Source organism: Liolophura sinensis, chromosome 11 (genome assembly GCF_032854445.1).
Source record: "Liolophura sinensis isolate JHLJ2023 chromosome 11, CUHK_Ljap_v2, whole genome shotgun sequence".
NCBI lineage: Eukaryota > Metazoa > Mollusca > Polyplacophora > Chitonida > Chitonidae > Liolophura > Liolophura sinensis.
In genome coordinates this window covers 17,761,521-17,781,410 of record NC_088305.1, presented here as the reverse complement: position 1 = coordinate 17,781,410, position 19,890 = coordinate 17,761,521, and positions in this window count along the sequence as shown.

Sequence of the window (19,890 nt, the reverse complement as noted above, 5' to 3'; positions counted from 1 at the left end):
AAAATTACACAAACTTACAAAATGATAGAAATTGTCGTTTTGTTCGTTTTGTACGTTGATTATTGATGATTATGTGATTTTTAATCATTTATTTATTTGATTGGTGTTTTATGCAGTAACATTTCACTTATACGATGGTGGCTGTCCCATTGTACGCTAACTTTACGTGTGGATAACTGCACAAAATGTTCACAGTCCTCTTACTCACTTTTCCATTTGTTTTCCGACGGTCTGCTGTAAACGTTGACAGCAACGAGAGCCAATAGAAGCACTTTGGGTACAGTGGCCATTATGAAAGTCTGGAAACTAGAAACAAAAAAAGGCTAAATAAAGAACGTGATAAATTAAACAAATACATTTTCCAGTAAACAATCACTGGGACCGCTCAAATGTCTTAAATGTTTGTTTGACTTTGAAATCATTCGTATTTTATCTGTTGATATATCGAAATATTGATTTATTTATTTATTTGATTGATCAGAGTATTATATTATTAAAAACATAAAGCATGGAGAGTAAATCCAGAGCAGCGCCGGCAGTGTGATAAATGGCAAATAGTTGCATGTAACCAGTGAAATAAGGTCCCTTGTTGATTTGCTTCAGTTGAGGTTTTATGATAACTGTTCATGGAAATGACTAAATAGTGGCAAATTACACGTCAACTAGCACATTGCGTAAGCTTAATTAAGTAAAAGTTCATGTTAAACACAATTTTTAATAGACGTCAATGATCTGCAGTTACTCAAAATGTTGTGTTGTCATCAAATTTAACATACAATGACATTAAAAGGTTTTTCAGACAGTAACATAAAAGCAAAAATGTATAAATTCCCATACAAGAAAAGTCTTCTTTCATATGCTGTTCAGTTTTTTTGCTACGTTATATCTACGTTTATGTGTCTATTTTACTGGGTGTTTTACACCGCACTACAGCATGTATCTCACATGCTCCATCGATTGATGTACACGTATATGGTGTGACTGTACAACAGGAAGTATCCATTTACCAATGGTACCATAACATGAAATTATTAGACTATGCGGATATTGATCTTACCTGGATGTAGGAGTAGGTCTGTTTTGGTAAGAGACGGCAACTTGAATGATTCTACCAGAAAACAATTTCTACACGCTTTTATACTCTTCCGAGCCCGATGACAAACTTGAATTCTGTAAGTCAAGTTAGCTTACTTATCAGAAAAGATTATCAATAGATAATCTTTTAAGTTATTTGGAGACGTGGATTATTTTTTCTTTGCCCTGAATTTCCATAACCTAGAAAACTATCCAATGAAACTGCGAGTTATTCCTGGTTCCCTTTTATCTGTTCAGGTACGAAACGATGGAAATATCTTTTCCCCTGAGGACGGTGGTTATAAAATCAACATACTTAAAAATACTTAAAAGTTTCGAAGTTATAGGCATCAAGTCCGACATTTTTGTTCCTCTCATCGACCTTGTAGGGTCGCTTATTGATGCGAAAGACCAACGCATATTCATAAATATGCCACACTTTTCATTTTATTTTTTTTATTGTTTTAAAAGTCGGCCGAAATCTCTTCCGAAATAAATTTTTTTCACCATGTAATTTTTTACTTGTCCAAAATTTTTTTCACCATGTCACTTTTACGACTCAGTGCCATTATGCTTTCCCAAATTAACTTTTGTCCTTGCAAAGTACACTTTGTGAGTCCCAAAATGTTCTTTTATACGACGAGGAACGCCAACACGATTTATAGTATAGCTTCCAAAAATCTGGAATTATTATTAACAAATTAAACATTCAACCAAATGATAGGATATGGTTAAAACTTAGCACAGTCGTCCTCGGGCATATATGTGACATAATGTTAAGGCCCTTGGTCCTAACGTACAGCTTGCCTTAGCTCCACCACGGCTGGATTAAGTACATCTATTCGAATAGTGTCTCACATACAGCTGTGTCAGCTCAAATTGAAAGAACTAAACTAGGCTACGTAAGGGCGCACCTGCACGCTGTATTTTGCATTTTATTTTCATTTAGTCCATATAAGTCTCTGAAATATGTTTATAATAGTCTAATTCTTTTAGAGAGTCGCCTATTTTCAGCTGTCTTTAAAATCGGTCACATTCGCTACCAAAATTACCTTTAGTCAGTGACATGTAACAACCCAATATTGACACGTTGAACGTCCATATTATTACAGAAAAAACTCAGTTGGAATACTTTTTCTTGTTCATAATGTTAAACTCCATAGGCTTAGTTTCGACACCAAGAACTCATTGTCCCGGCTGACGTCATCGTCGAAACCGATCTTATGGACTTTAACATTATGAAATTGAAAAAGAGTTCTAACTTCATTTCCTGGAGATGATATGGACGTTCGACATGTCAGTGTCTAGAACTTCGGTTATTACGTGTCACTGGCAATGTTGATAGCGAGTACAACTGATTTTAGAGAGAGCTGAATATGGGCGACTCGCTAAAAAAATAGACTATAAAAAGCTGCCTTGTTGATACAAGGAAATGCATTGTCCACCTAAAACAAGTCGGTATAAAGCGGTGTAATCTTTTCTTCTTTCAGTACGTCATCGTTTCTGTGTACACCTAGTCGTGCCCGTCATGCAAAGTGGTATTTATCTCATGGTAAGACCTTATAGTCAAAATATGTAATCGGTGAGACATGCTCGTCTGTGTACGGAAGCCGATAGAGGACATCTCGCTACCTCGACCTTTCTGATATTGAGCGAGGCATTGTGGTAAGGAGGTAGCGAAGAGAGGTACTGATATAGCGAAATAAGGTAACGAGGTAGCGGAACGAGGTAAAGAAGTAACGAGGTAGCGATGCGAGGGGGAGAGGTAGCAATACGAGACGGCGAGGTAGCGGGAATAACATATCGCTACCTCGCTGCCTCACCGCCTCGCTGTCAGGCTAAGGCTTATATGATGTGTAAGTTGGCTTCTTGAGGCCTTGTACCCCGGTGTCTCAACATCTCTCAACACGACAAAGTCACTGAAATTTCAGCAGCGCACTAGTGCGGCGTAATGACCTAAGAACCTCTCTCGAATGTGGTCCATGTCAGTTCAAGACCAGCAACATGTGGGTGATCGTAGGTTTTTCGCGGTATCTTTCTAGTTTCCTAATAGCATAATATTGGCTATCGTCGTATAAGTGAATCAAATATTCTTGAGTACGGCGTAAACCAACAATTAAGTCAAAAAATAAAAAAATTATTTAAAAAAAATCAAATTTCGGATCCCTACCACCAACCAGTAATGAAATATGGCGTAGTCAAGATTAATACGACGGACAATAATGAAAGGAAAAGCGATCACTATGCATACCCCAACAAAAATCAGGTCCCACCGCCACCACAGCCTTACTACAGGTACCCTTTTTCTGATGTATGATGAAAAACAGCCTGTTATTGACCAACTAAATCAGGGTCCCGACTTTTAAACTCGGGGTTCTGAAGTTTAAAGCCGTGGGTAAAAAAAAAAGTTTTACTTCTCCTCTTTTATTTTCACAATGTCGCTTTTACGGCTACGTAGATTTACGCCATATACCGGAAAATGTTTCACTTAAAAGACGGCTCCCAGCATTATGCAGGAGGAAAAAGATTTGATACTATGGAATCTAATGGGTCGAAAGAGACATTCGTTATACCTACTCTGCCAGAATTCATTCTTCTAACTTCCTGGTCGTAAGTGTGCATCGCGTTCTACGTTTGCAGATAAGCGGAAGCCTACGATATTCTTTTCCGCATGTATATGTTACGTGTCTCTGTGCTTGGTGCTACAGGAGTTATCATTTAAGCTACACTCCCTCGCCTTGACACGATTTTCAGCATGCATCACTGGATAGACCCCGTACTACCCAGTCAAAGGCTCTGTGACATCTTAATCACAGTATCATAAATCATTAAATTTTTATACGAAACTCCTTTCGAGTTTAGTGTTGGATTCCGTATCCACATTTTGTCACGGTGGAGCTTGTAACGCCGTCCTGTCAGAATACGCAGCAAGTGAATCTGTCTTCGTTTTCCTCAAAACCATACTCTTCGCTTCACAGTATTTTTTCATGTATCCTTTAGCTGTGCGTAACTCAACATGTACAGAGCACAATCTCGGAGTTACGAGATGGCGATTAATATGACTGAGTGTTCGAATCCAGTTTTCGCTAATCCAACAAACTCAGGAATTGAAATTTTTCAAATAATATTTTAGATTAACAAAAACCTTTACGTATATGTAACTTAATCAATCAAAATCATTTCCTCTGGGGGCCTCCGTGGCTCAGTCGGTTTGTGCGGCGCTAGCGCAAAGAAATGACCCAGAAGTTTTTCACCAATGGGGTCGCTGTGAGTTCAAGTCTAGCTCATGCTGGCGTCCTCTCTGGCCGTCTGACCTTCGGATGGTCGTGGGTAAACCTGCCCAGTTTCCTTCCACCATAAAGCTGGCCGCCGTCGCATAAGTGAAATATTCTTGAGTACGGCGTAAAACACCAATCAAATAAATAAATAAATCATTGCCTCTGTGAAAGAATAAACTCTTTCACGTACAGTACAACTCCCTAGTGCTATAAAGTGTTACCTAATGACAGAAGCCATTGCGTACGCTAAGAAATAATCTCCACATTCACCAAAATGTAGTGTAAGTGTGTATCCTTGGGGTTTTACGTCGTACTTAACAATTTTTCAGTCATATGACGACGTCATTAGTTGTGATTGTACAATCCAGTGTTCCAATCCAGTTTTCCCTAATCCAGCAAAGTCAGGAATTAAAAATCATGAGATAATCTATTTCGATTAACAAAAGCCTCTAGGGCGTGTAAATCGCTACTAATCATGCATTTACATGAACAGTTAGAATTATACCCTGACTGAGGTAAACTGACAAGAGGCCGTGTTTCACCGGTTACGTGTAACCATTTGCTTCATTTCGACCCAAGCCAAGAACATGACATAAGAGCAGTTGGACAATTTGTAGAACTTAGATGGTTGTTTTACGCAAAATTATGGTAACATATTTTGATATCTTAGCTTGAAGTACAATGTTATTTGACTAAATAAGATTTTTTAATTTAAACATACTTAGCTGAGTATAAAAAAAATTTGGCAGAAAAAGGTATCTTTCTTTGTGTAAATTAGCACACTTTACAACATAGGGGTATTCATCCCCAGTGTCTAAATAACATAATTTACACTTCTTTCTCACCTTGGAGTATTATAAAAGTGGCAAGTTTTAATTGATAGGCAGTGGTTAGACATCTAGAATTTTAATAAAGATTTGGTTTTAGTAAATGGTAAATTATCTAAATAATTTTTAAGGATGGATTTTTTTAAATCCCTTAATGTAAAATATTTCTTTGCTAGATGCTTGCATTTTACCAATCCAATTTTGCTAAAACTGATCTCTAATCTGACGAGATACACTGATACACTGGCTGTTAAAAAATTCAAACATGATGTTACTATCATCGGTTTCATTCAATATTCCTTCAATTGCATTTAGCCACATGAAAACATGTTTTGTCTGTTGTAACAGATTCCTGTTGACTGAAAGAATACAATAATTTACATATCTTTTTACTGTCAATGTTGTGCATTTTTGTCCAACATATAATCATACGTAAACTAATGTTAATGTTTACAGAATATCTATCCAGGTCCCCAAAGATCATTAAACTTGGAGTCGAAGAACGCAACTTTATAGATCTGTTTTACCAGTTTACATTCGTATTTAACCAATTCACTATTTTCAAAACGGTGATTGGTAAATACTTACTTGTGACCTTTTTCACCGTATAGTTAAAAGCTTTATTTTCTTGTTTTATTGTATCTTTTATCATTTTTATATACCACACACATTTATTGAAAATCACCCCTAAGTATTTTAAATCTCTGACAATGTCTAGACTACTCTGTCCATAAAACAAACAATCTCTGTGACACTTACGACCAATGATGAGTACTTTGATTTTCGATATATTCACGGTAAGGCACCAAGCCTTGCAATATTCACTATAAACTTCTGGCATGGTATTTAGTCCAGCACAAGATTCACAAGTATCCATCAAATTGGTACTCTTGTGAACACTTTGCATTGATAGCTCGCCATATTTGCATTCGACATAAACGTTGTCTGCAAACTACAAGCCTCAAATCTCGATTGGATGCCATGATTCTGCGAGTTATCACACTGTCGGCACGGCTCTGTTTTGACCTCTGTTGTACGTCTTTAATTATATCGTGTTCATGCACAAACCAGGATTCCGCTGATGGACGAAGTATCACCTAGGCATGGCCCCTGCTGGTGGACAAAGTATCCCCGAGGCATGGTCCCTGCTGGTGGACTAAGTATTCCCGAGGCCTAGTCCCTACTGCCGGGCTAAGCACCCCCGAGGCAAGGTCCCTGCTGTTGAACTAAGTATCCCCAAGGCCTGGTCACTGCCATTGTATGTTAAATGTGATGACAACACAGCATTTTGAGTATTTCTAGACCAGTTTCGTCTAATGAATTGCAATTAACATCACTGCATTTTTTGTAGCTAATCTGCTTAAGCGGTGGTGCTTGCGGGCGTGTAAATTGCTACTACTTGTGCATTTACATGAACAGTTAGAATAAACCCCTAACTGAGCTAAATGAACCAGAGGTCGTATTTCATCGGTTACCTATGACCATTTGCCAGCCATCGTCGCTGCTCTGGTTCTACTCTCTATACTGTACTGTACCAAAGCTTTTCATTGTTTTAATGTGATCGTGTATTAAATGTGATGACAGCAAAGCATTTTGAGTACTTCTGGACCAGTTGCGTCTAATAAATGGCACTTAACATCAACTGCATATCTTTTTTACCTAATTCCGCTATGCCATGGGGCTAGAGAGCATGTAATTTACTGCTATCTATGCATTTACACGAACAGTTAGAACAAAACCCCAACTGGAGAAATTTGACAAGAGCTGCATTTGATACCGGTTACGTGTAACCGTTTGCCATCTATCACACTGTCGTCGCTGCTCTGATCTTACTCCCTATGCTGTACGCCTTTAATAACATTAATTATATTAAATTTTAACTGTTGTATAGACTCCGGCTCGACGCAGTACAAATGTACTAATAAATGAGCAAGTTCACTGACATATCGTTTCACACATAATAAAATACAGTACCACATGTGAAGTGTTTCGATATGTCTGACCATCTATTTGGAATCCTCGCGGATTTTCACATCTGGTCTAAGTGGATCCGGCTTAGTTAGGTTATCTTTCATCGCTAGTGTCCGAGCCGGCCTCGAGCCATTAATTTTTCCTAGTGTAACCGCGGCTATAACTGATCGACCAGGTCGTTCTACTCCATGTAGATATAAATAAACTTTGGTGTTTGCTTCACTAGTTTGTAGAATCGACAACTTGAAATGTAGACTGAAATCAACAGGATTTACACAGTCTCTACTAAATGTTGCAAGGCGAGATATACTGTTGTATGTAAGCCTATAAGCAATATCCCTTTGGCGTATTACAATGCGGCCAAGAATTTTATTTTCCCTAACATTTTGAGGTTCAAAATATCAGGGAAAACATCATATCTACTTACATGCTGTAAATGTCACCTGCGAAGCTAAAAAAGTCTTTTTCACTTTTTTATGATAATGACAATATTGAAAAACCTGCTTTTAAAAACAGATTCAATTTACAGTAAAATTGTAAAAAACATACATATGGTATTTATAACATTTCTTTTTATAAATAAAATCAAAATAATCGATAACCGCACCACCCAGTAAAAGGCAATATAACTCACCACTAATGTCGAAGATCATTAAATTTTTATATAAAAGTGTTTCTAATTGACGAGTTGGAATTCGTAGAGACGGTTTACCAGGCTGTTCCTTATACTGCTGATGTACTGGAGAAACGACGAGGTACAGATGATTCTTAAATGAGAATCGCGTCGATTCTTTTTCAGGAATCTACTCTTCCGAGTTGTTTCTCCTACTTAAACGTGTTTGTAGTAATTCCACATCTATCGATTCTTTTTCAAGAGTCGCATGGTGGCATTTCAAAGAAATATAAAAACATGTTACATCACAATTAGCGTCAATGAATGCTCATTCGTGCAGGCTGTTGATTTGCATAGTTGAGCGTAATACTCAGCGTGATTGATCTTTCGTGACGGTGTTACATGAAGTTTTAGTGCAACGGCTGTAGAACTTTTAGCCAATGGGAGTCCATGTCGTTGTACTCTATATGGGTTACTATATGGATGTGTAAGATTATGTAATGGAGCATATCTCATCTTTGGTGTATTGCTTGATAATATTAATGATATGAGTGACCTCTGGCATGCAATAAAGTACAACACATATGTTCCTCAGCGGGTGTTTATATACTGGTCATATTTCTACAAAGGCCATTTATAACATGCTCCAGAATTTCAATATAGCAAAGCAATTAACTAAAAACTAGCTGGCGTAGGCCTATTGCCATCAGTAATGAGAAAATAGGTAGTATTTCTTTCGTACTGTGATAGCTACGCATGTGTTATGGTTTTATTGTTACACACATGTTCTGTGTCAGTTTCCATTGTAGGCAGTGCCTGATGACTGTTTATTGCAAAGACTAGTGCATTATGCAGTTTGGTATCGGCTTATATCTGGACACCCGTCCGAATACCCGTCTATTTTGAAACAGAAGCGGTCGGTTTGACAAAATATTGACGTCACAACAAACATTTAAAGTCCAAAAAAAAGTATGTTGTATGGTCTTCCCTGATAGCTCAGTTGGATAGTGAAATGTTACTAGATCCTTGTGTTCGTGGATTCGAATCCCGCTATATCATACACAAAACGAAGGGGCGCCCGATGTTTCGCGTCGTTACCACTCAAACCACTAACTGTTAGTGAAAGTCTTAGTGACTATTGAGAAACAATTAACTGCTCAGAGAATGGCGGGACGTCACAGCAAATGTTTAATTAAACGTAGAAAGTAACACAAGCAAACTGTAAAAAAGTCGTAATACTTTCACCAAAAAAAAAAAACAAAAAAAAAGCAAAAAGCATTTGTTTATGACAGATAAGACATCAGAAAATAATCAAAAAAGAATATCTCTTCCATGTCATGAGGCGATGGAAAATAGTGTTCCTTTTTATTTTTGCTTCCTTGCATCAGAGGACGTCTATGTATATATAAATGTGCCATTCATTCCATGACCAGTTCACGCTAAAATATAATGTCAAGTGGGGGGCCTCCGTGTCATTGTGGTTATCGTGCTAGTGCAGCACAATATACCGGAAGTATCTCACCAATGTGGTCGCTGTGACTTCAACTCAAATGCTGATTTCCTCACGGACCTTACTAGGAAGGTACTGCAGCAACTCTCAGATGGTCTTGGGTTTCCCCCAGACTCTGCTCCGTTTACTCACACCATCTTGCTGACCGCCAACATGGTTATAGTGGGGTTTACAGACGACAAAGAATTCAATTTCTGTTGAAATATTTTCTGTGCGGTGGAAATATCTCAACGTATGTACAAATATTTTTGGTATGAAAAATATTTCCCTCTGTGAAATAAAATTTTCTACATGAAATGCTATTTGTAAATTTATTGAAATAAAAAATAATTTTTTTTTTTAAAGATTTCTTTGAAAAATGCATTCACTGACTTTGCTAATAAATTCTCTGAGAAACCGCGGTATTTGCAAGTATAGATAGAAAGCATGATTAAACCGCCGTACAGATTCCCCATCTGCGCCCGCCCATTCCATTTCCTCGGTCCAGTGGATTCTCTGGGCTGGAGGGAGCGGAAGAATTAGAGCATTATCCGATCAATAGTCTCGGTTCAGTGACATGACCTCTTCTAGCCGATCAGCCGACTGGATAAACACAGAAGTCTCCAAATCCGAAGCATTTTGCAGATAAAATCTTGTGGAGAAATAGATCTGTGTACCCTCAAGTGGTCAATCAAAACGCTTTATCTTTAAATTCGGAAAGATATGAACAAAAATAAAGACAAGTTCTAAATGGATTTAGATACAGACTGGTGACTCAAGCAGAGTAGAAATATATATTAAGTTCATTGATCGACAACACTCCTTGTGGAAAGTCTTTCTCGTGCCACAGCATAACCAGGTAAAGGTCTGTATATATGCGAGTGAGTGAGTGCTTGGGGTTTAACGTCGTACTCAACAATTTTTCAGTCATATGACGACGAAGGAATCCTTAGGGTGCATGTACGTGTAATGTGCCGCCTTGTTGCAGGACGGATTTCCACCGCTCTTTTATTTAGTGCTGCTTCACTGAGACGACTTACCGAAGGCAAGTAAGCCGCCCCGCCCGAGCCATTATACTGATACGGGTCAACCAGTCGTTGCACTATCCCTTTCATGCTGAACGCCAAGCGAGGAAGTTACAACTTCCTCTTTTAAAGTCTTAGGTGTGACTCGATCAAGGACTGATCCTGGATCTACCGGTCCCGAAGCGGTATATATTTGTAACACCAAGTTAATGACACAAAGATTTCCTTTTAGTTGCTGTTAAATTCCATAAGCTTTAAACAATAGTATAGCTCAGCTTTTAACACGTTAATGGTAATTACAGTACTAGGTAATCAGAATAAGACTACACTTAAAAAAAACTCTTATTTAGTCTGTAATCTTAATCATAATCGCCACTACATATTGAAGTGGCTTCCCTTAAAAATTCATGTTAATTTTTAACAGAAAGTTAAATTGCTCTGCCCGGTTTCCTCCCACCATAATTCTGGCCGCCGTCGTATAAGTGAAACATTCTATGCTATGGCGTTAAACAAAAATCAAATAAATTCAAATTTACCAATTTTAGTTCAGAAGAAGAATGAAGACGTGGTTGTCAGTTGTTGTTGTCGTTGCTGGTGTGGCAGTCACATGTGTGAATGCACGGTCGTCAGTTTACAGTTGGGCAGGTAAGATTTGTGTCTTCGTAAAAAAAGATATCTAACAAAATATTCAGAAGATATTTTAAAATAAGCCTAAATGTTTAAAGAGGTTATAATGCAGATTTTTGGTAAAAAAAAGATCGATCAACGGTCTAGTCGATTTGTTGATAATATATTTTACATCTCGTAGAGCATAAATAATTACCCCTCATATCAGCCTGCCATTGCACGTGTTATTGCTCAAAACCGGTCATACGTTTCCTAAAATGTGTAAACGAGTCGTATTTCTTCAAACTTAAGAATTACTTTATCAAAATGGATAGTTAAGGCACGAGTCTGGTATTTTCGGAAAGACACTTCTTCAGCTATTCCTTGTCATCAAAAGTACAAAAATTTGATTTCATTAACAAATATTGATTTTTGGCCAAAATTATCGGGCATAGTTTCTTTATATTACTGTCTACAGTAATATAACTGTGTACAAAATGTACATAAGATGTGGGGGCGGGGTGTGGGGTGTGGGGGGCTCCGTGGCTTAGTTGGTTTGCGCGTTATGACCCGCGGATGGTCGTCGGCTTTACCCGGTTTCCTCCCACCATAATGCTGGCCGCCGTAGTATAAGTGAAATATTCTTGAGGTCGGCGTAAAACACCAATCAAATAAATAAATAAATAAATACATAAGACGTGCATCGTATGTAAAGGTACACACTAATTGTAACGAAGGACCGCTTGCGATTGGATGCTAATCCCCCTTTGCACAGGTCGACTGACAACCTGTTCAGAGAGAAAAACCTTCGGGGAAATGACGCAAGAGCTTCCCCGATATGCGGTTGAAGTTGTTATGTAACAGGTTTAGCCAATGGAACAGGCCGAGCTAAAATATTCGTTGCTGACCATCGCCCCTTGCAGCTAGATGGGAAATCGTCGCCCTGTCGTTCAGGTCGATTGCCAACCTGCTCAAAGTAACAGGTCGTCTGCAAAAAGGACTTCTTGTCTTACAAATTGCACCGTGAATATATGAGAGTGTCTTTAACAGACATTTTTTACGAAGCTAAACCGATTGCACCTCACTGCTGCACCGAAGTGGGGCCAATCTCCTATCTAGTCGCAAGGGGTTCTTTGCCAGGCCAGTCAAATCAATGTGTAATTGGCAATGCATATCTATGCATGCCTACACTTTAGATATGGAGAAAATTGTGCACCTGTAGTGCCACGACATTTGATGTCAGTGACACCATTTGACCCTAAAAAGGGAACTTAACATAAGTGAAGTCATTAGGTCCAATGAAGGGCATTTGTGAAGATATTACCTTCCACAAAATATCAATAATTTTTGGAAAGCTGCTCGCATTTTAACTTTTTAAAACATTGAAATCAATTTAAAACTGCAAATAGTACAGGTCCGTGAACAAGTCGGATATTTATTCCAACCCATCAATATAGGCACCCCTTTCGGTAGATACATAAGGCTTTTTCTTAAATCATAAACATGGATTTTTTATAGAATTTCTTGTCATATTTAGCATCGTTATGGGCATTTATGCCAACAGAAGACGACTTAAACAGAAGACGCGATACGTGTAGCATCGCATAAAACATACACAGGTGAAGTAGTTCTTCCATTGACTCGCTCATCGGGATATGACCCCAAGCGCTCAAGCACTCCATTCACTCGCAGAGAGATGTTAATGCATTATCTCTCTGTGACTACTGGGCATTTGATCAAGGTGCTTTACGCCGTCGTATAAATCAAATATTCTTGGGTAAAAAAAACACCAATAAAATAAATAAATAAATAAATAAATAAATAAAATCAAGGCGCTTCATCTTTGGCTTGAAGTCAAACGTTTTTGTGAGCTGTATGGAGAAAGACATTCTACTAGTTTCCTCCACTTCTCAAACTTACCGCCATTATATACATTGTAACAATGTGGCGGTCTGCTAGTTATGTTTATGTTTCAATCCTTTAAGACACAAGGGTTGCTGGTTCAAACCTGGCCATGGACAGCGATATAAATATGTAGATTTCTAAGATCTCACTGTTTATGGGGCCTTTATGACAAAAAACGGTGAACGAAACTTGTTTGGCCGTTTTGTCTTCTGCCAATATGGTAAGCACATTTGTATGTACCACGTGGTTAGGTTTGTCAACAGCCTGCCGAATATCGGTGTTTTTACCCCGTTACATCCTATTTCCTCTACCCATGAAATTATCCGTCATTGTTGTTAAGTTCTTAAGTTTAGTCGAATAAATGAATAAATATCAACCAATCAATCCATCTGTTATTCCACAGTACCGTGTTTGGGCACCACAGTTGATCGTATCCTGGCCTGCGGATATGGAAATTTTGCAGGGGCTCGTACCTCGGGACGTAGAGACATTCCCGTGCTCCCAGCGTCCTCGGCTATGGCAGGGATGAGGGTGACACAGCGGGGCAACGATATAGTATGCTACGTGGACGGATATATCTCTGCGGTTGGCTTGATGTTTGACTTGAGCGGTGGGGATTGCAGAGGCAATTTTAAAAGGGCCGATAACTATCTGACCGTAGCTTCCAAATGCTCAGGGTACTTCTTGGTGACTCTGTGCCAGCCCATGATATAACCAACACCATTCTTGTCATTAGAGGTAGTTCACAGACTCTAGGATAACACCATTATTGTCATGGGAGGTGGTTCACAGACTAGGACAACATCATTAATATCATGAGAGGTGGTTCACAGACACTAGGATAACACCATTATTGTCATGAGAGGTAGTTCACAGACACTGTAGCAACACCTGTGTTCTATAAGCTATTGTTCCGCGATAGGTTTCACTGTTTTTTTGTTTGTTTGTTTTTTCACCTTTTAAACTACTTTGCGGCACGTAAGTTTTCACGTTTGCGAAAAACTAACATGAACGTCTGTTTTTTCTTTTCCTCTGCCGAAGAAGGTTATGTTTTTGCCTGGATTTGGATATTAGCTTCTGTACAGGTTTTCAAAGGGCTAATACCAAACCATTCACTTCTATAGAGGTGATTTGGACCTAGATTCATATGTTTAATAAAAACCTTATTCTTTACTGTGCATAGTAGTTTCTTTTGTTTGTAGGAAACCGGTGAATTTGTACATTTTGCTGGGCGAAGATCTACACTAAATCGAACGAAATCTAAAATAATATTAAAATAATATTATAAAACCAGAACTCTATAACCACAAATGTGAATTATTAAAACTTAGACAACACTTGTGGCATTCTGTGACTGCAGATTATTTACATTTTGTGTGTGTGTGCAATAAAAATACGAGTGAAACAATGCACTTATTTTAATAAATGAAACAATACAAGTAGTTGTACAATGCCACAACAATGGTATTGTACATGAAATTTATTATCACTAGATTGAAATCGTAAGATGAATCAAATCACAGTCAAGGTGATTATGTTTTTAATCGATGCGTCCTTATCTGTCTGTCTGTCTGTCTGTCTATCTGCTTACAACTACAATGCAAATCTTGGATGACATCTGCTCACAGACTGGCCGAGGATCCAGCGCTAAGCCTTCATATTTCGGTGGTGATCCTCAAGACGGATCCAGTTATTTTCTGAACCATTTATTAGGATTTCGAGAAAAGCCACAAACTCAGAAAACTGTCCCTTTATCTCTAGTCGGGATTTTTTGTGCATTTAGTTGCAGCAAAGATTTACGCTATCGGAATCCTCAAACAAGGGCTACTGTGACGAACATAGAACGCACACCTCGTTAGCAAGAGTGTCGGGTTCAATCCGCAAATTAAACCATTTATTACAAGGGCTAATTTTGCTACCTGTAGTTTCTTACCTACTGCACGGCATGAACAGTTGGCTCACGTGTATTAAGTGTGATAACGATACAGCGTTTTGAGTACTTTTACCAGTGACGTCTAATACAACACAACTGGCAACACGTTAAAAGGTACTATAAAACGAAGAGTATGGTTTCACAGAAAATGAAGAAAGAAATTGCAAAAATACATCCAAACCTTTTTTTTTTTGTTTTTGAGGCATATTTTATACTTCTTTATAACCCGTTAATATTATGCACACTTTTAGTGTCAGGGATCAAGCATATTTGAAGATTAAGTTTTCGACCAATATATGGCGAGCATGGAGCCAACTTAGCCCAATTTATTCGAGCTCTTCTTCAACAAAGTTGTTCTGACTGCTATCGCTCTTGACATCAGCACAACAGGCTTCTTAATTTCTGGACTGACCTCTAAGGTTCCAGGAAAACTGTAGTTCAGAGCCAATTTACGCCCCAAGAAGAAAGCTAACAGTTTGGTTTTTTTTGTACTTTTATATGCTACTGCTTTACTTTATATATTCCCTATTAAGACAAACCAAGCTTTTCATTTATCGTGCTAACTCTGCTAAACCATGGTATTAGAGAGCATGTACGTTGCTACGTTTTACGTCGTTACTGCTCTTGCTATACACTCTGTGCTGTAGTCTTCTATATTGCATTCCTACAAAACCCAGGATTCTGCTGGTAGACTTCCCCATTTTAATTGTCTTAATGACAACACAGCATTTTCAACAACTTGGACCAGTGACATCTAATAGACTGCATCTAATTTCATCACATTTCTGTCAACTAATTCTTCTTAAGCCACTTTGCTCGGCAGAGTGTGCATTTGTCTCTTTGTAAACATGTATATAAACAGTTAGAATACGGCCCTAAGTTAGGTACACTGACAATTAGTGGGATTTCGCCGGTAAGACAGGTGATACATAGTTTGCCAAATATCCCCCTGTCTTTATTGCTCTACTTTCACTCTTCGTACAGATGTCCTTCATTTTATATATTACAAAACGCAGCCTTGATTTACGGTGTATATCAGACGCATCGGGATATGCCAAATTAAGAATGCTTGATAGATCTATCTGGGTTCATTTTTATACATTATTATAGATATTTTATCACTGCATGTATACAGTGTACACTGGTATTTGTCAGACCACACAGCAACAATACAAAAGTCCGGTGATTGTAAAGTATCGAAATATAAACATCACCAACAAAAACACTGTTTACTCAACATTATTTACTGTGTTTTGTACGATGAAAGCCAAATGTGTTGATCTTGCTTGCTAGTTATGCTCGGCACGGAGAGATACATCCCATTATGTGTAACATATTTATGAAAAAAAGATCTACATGGTTGGAAAAAGAAATTATTTACAAATGTAGCCTTGATTATGATATGAATTCAGCTAGAACATTTAGCTGTTTTGCATTACAGTTTTCACACAATTTACTGATTACCCGTAGTCTACACATTATTTTAACTGTCATAGTAAAACCAACAAGGGCAGCCCCCTGAAACTGGAGGAATTATTCCTTGTAAAGGGAAAAGTTTCAAAACGTTCTTAGTTCTACATTTCTAATGGTCACCTACACAACATTGATGATTCAGTGACTCAGAACAAAGCTTGGAAGAAAAGAGAACAAAGAGTTTAACTTTAACCAGACATTCGGATACTAGCCGTCAATCAAACTGAACGTTCCAAGTCAATAGTGTCAAGGCCAATTCCCTAAACGACGTTTAACACAAACCACTAAAGAACTAAGAAAGCATATGAAGTACGAAAATAGGACGGAATCATGGACAGCGAGGTAGTGAATAGTTTTCAGTAATGTTGGGAATACGAAAGGTATGTTCTCGGCGAATAAGTGAAATCTGAGTATAAATCGTGTACCATGCTGGTACATAAATTGTCAGTAATAATATATGCATCTCAATTGCGATTTCATTGCAACTGTTCACATATCCAATGTGGCGATCTTATTCAACACAACGAATATAAAGTCAGTTCTAGAGGGCCAAGCGGAATTAGACACAATTCTGAACCAGAGTGCCAAAGATTCTCGACGCCTTGTTTATGTGTGCTTAAAAGAAAATTATACTCGTGGAACGTAAGAAACTTGGAGCGAGGGCGTTTGATGTAATATTCTTGACACTCTAGTTTATGCAATAATAACGTCGATCGAAATCGTGACATAACACACAGGATTTATCAAATAATCAAGGGCGAGATATGCATATGCCATATGCAAGACCCTTCTGTATATTGTTATTCAAGTAAGGATAATTTATATTATTAAAATTGAAACTATCCCTTCCGTTGTGAAATCTGAGATACAGGACCAGTTAAAAGATACCCTCTGCAGAGTTTGTGATCTTTAAATCCAGACCACATCCTTTGCACATATGCATTCTTTAAAGCTAGCAGATCATCAATATACCACTTAGTGAAATAGACATCAACGGCCATAGCAATTTTGCTGTGACGAACGTGCTAACTCTATACATCAACTTGGAGTTCTTACAAAGACATTGAAGGCGCCACGCTAGAGAAACCGAAAATACGATGTATTGTACCCAGGGATATATGGCTAAAAGACAAAATAATGTTCGGGTGAAGTCATCGGAAACAGATGCGTTTTCGGGCCTTAGAAATAGCTATGGCCTCACTGGTTAAAATTGATAATATAGCATCACTTTTGATTCTCTCAGTGAATTGAGAAATCTCGGTTATGCAGCATCAGACTTATCGAAAGGGTTCATTTTTAAATGAATATTATAGATATTTTAGATATTTTATCGCTGCATGTATACATTCGAGTGGCAATCGGATCGCGGCTGACAGGTAATCTCGGTCCAATCCAAGCGTGAGGCTGGTATTCCCTCCACTCCATTCCCCTCTTACTCTTGGCGGCCATAGCAGCAAAAAGCAATCGACAGTGCTAACGCTCTAAAGGCCCATCAGGTAGTCTTACGCAAGTCCGTATGAACAAATTTGCCGGCTATTGCCAAATAAAAAATGTGCTCATCTCGTGTAGGATAAAACCTCTGTCTTGGACGATGAATACGTAGATCCCTTTGCTCTCACTGTCAGTATATAGAGCCTCACTGACGATACATGGTGGGCAATGTGTTAGGCCGTTTGCACGGTTTAGCCTTCATTGAAGACAATTTCCTTACCACCAGATATGTTGTGTATATACCGCGACCGACGTGGTTCACTCCGGATCATCCGTTTTCCTCCAGCGCCTTTGTATAAGTAAAAATGTTTTGCTAATGGCTTTAAACAATTGGATAGAAATGATTTAATATGACATACACTGAGCGCCCGCTCTGTTGGTTTAAACGAATGTGCCGGTTGTGCTCCACTTACAGGAAATCCCTGATGTATCCACAGCATTAGACATTCCTGCACGATCCAAAACATCCGGGTGTAAAATAAAGTCTATGGAGTAAGGCGTTAAACATCAAACAAACAAATAAATGAAAATATCCACTTAAGGCTTGCTTTTGCATATAACGAGAGCATTCATCATTCATTCATCCACAAAGTCATCGCAAATGGCTTTACCTCTTGTCCATAGAGTCACATAAATTATTTATAAACTGAAACGCTAATTCCTTCGCACAAAGGTTAACCTCAGTTGTTCTAGCCTCGATGTAGTCCATGGCATCCGGGAAACAGCCTTAATAGCCTCCATCTGCCAAGGAGCACATAGACTTCCTATGATGTGATAAAACTCTCAAAAAGCCCTTTGGCTTCAGAAAGTAGATGAAATGTTCTCAACCATCCTGAGCGTGGTTTTTCTTATCTCCAGTGCCGGTGAGTAAATTTTCAGGTGAAATGACAAGAGACCGGATTTCACCAGATCCATGGGTTTACTCTCTAAGCTCGTATGTTTTGTATGTGTAATGCTTTGTGTGATGCTTTGTTTGTATTGTGCATTTTGCTACTAAATACTGTATCACTGTGTCGTGTCTGTATTTGTCCGTATAATGCGAACTTTGTTGCTAGGTACCGTATCAAACTGTCGACTCTGCTTTGTTCGTATTGCGTATTTTGTTACTAAATATCGTATCACGGTGTCGTCTCTGTTTTCTTCACATTGCCGCTTTTGTTACTAAGTATGGTATCACTGTTTCGTCTCTGCTTCGTGGTGTTGTGCATTTTGTTACTACATACTCCCTCACTATGTCGTCTCTGCTTTGTTCGAACTGCATATCTTGTTAATAAGTACCGTATTACTATGGATCGGCTCGGCGTTGTTCGTATTGCATATTTTATCAGTAAATACTGTATAGCTGTGTCGTTTCTCCTTTGGCCATATAATGCGTATCGTATCACAATGTCTTCGCTGATTTGCCCGTGTAATGTGTATTTTGTCGCTTAGTGTCGCTTCTTTTCCCGTGTTGCAGGTTCTGTTACCAAGTATCGTGTGACATTATCTTTGATAAATTGTTGCGTATTTGTCACGATATACCAGGTATTGTTTAATGCACACGTCATTTGCTTTTTCATACAGGGGTCCTCATAGCTGGAGAAGTCGGGGTTGAAAATATTGCCCTACATGCCGCAACCAAATCTATACCAGGACCTGCAGACTCCGAGAGAGCGGTGGACGGCAATTCTAACCCTGATTACCGTGGAGACTCTTGTACACATACAAATATAGCCAAAGACCCATGGTGGATGGTGGACCTGGGGTCTCTTTCCGAGGTTCGCAGTGTAGATATAACTAACCGTGGCGACTGTTGCCCTGAGAGATTAAACAACTTCACTGTACAGATGTCCCAGGAACTTGAAGATGACGAAGTGACTCTGCAGAGCAAAAGTCTTTGTGCCCATTACCACCCTGGTCCCGTTGGAGCTAGTGCCACCTTAAAGTTTGCATGCCCTGGACCTGTTTACGCCAGGTACGTTAAAGTACAAATCTATTCTCCATCACAGGTTCTCACTTTGTGCGAAGTGAAAGTTTGGGGTGTTAAGCCGGCACCAGCTCCACCTGGCTGTCCGTCCTACACCGCCATTCAGGGTAGAAAGTCTCCGGCCCTTGTCTTGAAAGACACAACTGTACACACACTCTCGGTATGTGGAATCCGGTGTCATAAAACCAAACACTGTTATTCTTTCAACGTACAAGAAAAGGGAAGCAGCTTCACGTGTG